Source organism: Galeopterus variegatus, unplaced genomic scaffold (assembly GCF_000696425.1).
Source record: "Galeopterus variegatus unplaced genomic scaffold, G_variegatus-3.0.2 Scaffold2830, whole genome shotgun sequence".
NCBI classification, from domain to species: Eukaryota; Metazoa; Chordata; class Mammalia; order Dermoptera; family Cynocephalidae; genus Galeopterus; species Galeopterus variegatus.
Genome location: NW_007728941.1, coordinates 176082 through 178849, shown reverse-complemented (window position 1 = coordinate 178849; position 2768 = coordinate 176082). Strand labels below are relative to the sequence as shown.

General features: G+C 30.3%; 1 pseudogene; it reads right to left on the bottom strand.

Moving 5' to 3' along the window:
- Positions 1–2035: 2035 nt before the first annotated feature.
- Positions 2036–2498, bottom strand: LOC103599028 (annotated as a pseudogene).
- Between the last annotated feature and the right edge of the window lie 270 nt (positions 2499–2768).

Genomic DNA, 2768 nt, shown 5'->3' with positions numbered 1-2768 from the left:
AAATTAAATAACAAAATAAAAGAAAAAATAGAAAATTTGATATTACTAATAAGGAAAATATATTAACTTTATGTGATGCAGCTGATTCAGTGTTTAGAAGGGAAGTCATATAATTAAATGTTATATTGAAAAACAAATAATCTAAACTACTTTTAAAATCTATCTAACAAAAGAGAAAAATAAATAATTAGGATATAAGAAATCAAGAAATAATCAAGATAAAACCAGAAATAAATATGAATCGATAGCAGCAAGTGATAGAGAAAGCTAAGTGATTTTTTCTTTGCAAGAGTTAATAAAATCAATAAATACATAGTAAGACTGATCAATAATGAAATAAAAGACACAAATTTCCAGTACTAAAATGGATCACATTATAATTCTACAGACATTACAATAAAAATAATTAAATATTATGAACAAATGTATAATAAATTCAACAACTTGATGAAAATAAAATTTTTGGATGCACAATATGACCAATAAAGTAGAGTATCTTAAAAGTTATGAATGTATTGAAAAATTGAATGTATCAATACCATAAGGAAAGCTCCATTCTCAGATTTTAGAAAAATAAAATACTGTTCCTTTCCCATTTTATGCGGGTAGTGAAGTTGTTCTTTCTAAATCTGACAAGAAAATAATATTACTGTCTAATATTCATTATGGACATAAATGCAAACATCCTTAACAAAGTATTAGAAAATAAAATCTAATAATAGATAAAAATATAAAACATCTAGGTTGATGGGCAATTTGAAGTTCAATCAATGTAATTTGTCTAATAACAGAATATTGTAGGTAGACCATATGATCATCTTAATAAGACAGGAAAACCACTTTAATAAAATTAAATACCTATTCAATATTTTGAAAAATCTTTGCAAAATAAGTATACAACTTCCTCAGTATGATGAATGGCATTTATGAAAAACCTATAGTTAACAACATACTTAGTGGTGCAATATTGAACAATTTCTCTCTAAGAATAGAAATCAAACATGATTTCTACTTTCAGAAATTTTATTCAATATTTTCAAGAGGTACTTGCTACTAAAATAAGGTAGAAAAAAATGCGTAAATACTGAAAGTGAAGTATTTCAAGTTTTTCTATTCCTACACAACATGATTTTCTATGTTGAAAATCCTAAGTATTAAGAGCGTAATCATTATTGAGTGAATTTAGCAAGACACCAGAATAGACGTCTTTTGTTTGTTTGGTTTTTTGTTTGTTTGTTTTTTTCCTTTTTTTTGTCTTTTTTCGTGACCAGCAACGGATCGCAACCCTCAGTATTGCGCCCGCTCCTTGCTCAGCCAGTGAGCGGGAACCAGTCTGTATGTGGGATCCAAACCCTCGGCGGGAGCGCCGCCGCACTCCCAAACGATGCACTGTAGCAGTGCGCCACTGGGCCGGCCCCAGAATAGACGTTTTATATACAAAATTGGTTTTATTATTTGTACAGCAACAAATGTATCAAAATAAATCTAATGAAGAATATGCAATATCTATGCACTGAAAATTAGAAAACATTTCAGAGAAAAGAGAGAGGACATAAGGGAATTTTTTCTAGAAATAGTCAATTGTTCTTAGTTAATATTGACTTCTCTTTTTGTAAATTTAACTCAATGTAATACATTAGAATGACTTATTTTAGAATGGTTTAATTTCTATCATCTAAAATTAGCTAGTTAACAGCATATTTATAGAATCTCACCCTCAAAGTCAAATGTTTTGCTGTTTAATATGAATTTGGTTCACAATTTAAAACGTTGAATTCATAATAATAAAAATCATTTAAAAATACATTTTGCTAAATTATACATTGTAAAGAATGTGTTTATTTTTAACACATTGAGTAATTTCTGTTTAACTCCAAAGCCATATAGAACATTTAGTGGCAGTGTTGCATAGTTATGGTAATGTTAAAAGTAAAATTGGAGTGTAATTTTTAGTGATTACCAAAAATATTACTTCTTTTCTTTTCTTTTTTTCTTTTTTTTTTTAACTTTTATTTCCATTTATTTGATGCTGAATTTATTCTTGTGCAATAAATTTTTGTTTCCTCAGTTTTTTCTGGGATATCTTTGTTGTCTGTGCAACCTCCTCTTCTGGTCTAGGAACAATTTGTTTCTTTTCAGTAAGGATCATCTCCGTGCGGCAGGGGAGGCTTGTGTATGGGTTAATCCATCCATGAGCCCTGTAAGTACCACCACACGTGTTGGATGCTTTGTTCACCTGAATATATGAAATGACAAGAAAATCTACATCTAATCCCTTAATTTCAGCATTACTCTCTGAATTTTTAAGCATGTGCAGCAAAAAATCAGCACTCTTTGGGCCACCAACCCTCTGTCCTGCCCCACTGTTTTGCCTGGGCACACATACCAGCTCCACCGTTGTAACGCTGGAACGGTACTCTTTGCTTCTGTAAAGTGACATCTTTCAGATACTTGGTGGCTTTATGGATATGCATACCCTTGATGGCCTGGGCAGTTTCACGGGTTTTTTCAGATCTCTAAAGGGCCCTTTATACTCTGATGATCAATGTATAAATAAAAGGTGGCTGCTCAGAAATATTATTTCTTTAAAAAGGCAGCATAAATGGTTTTCTTAAATTACCTGAACATTTACAATTGATGTCCAATAAAATTACATGAAAACAATAGATTCAGAAAGTCAGAGTATCAAGCATTTTGTAGAATTTGAGTCTTTAAACTTTCATGCTGTTTAATGTTTATGATAGAAATATTAAAATTCAAAACAGTCT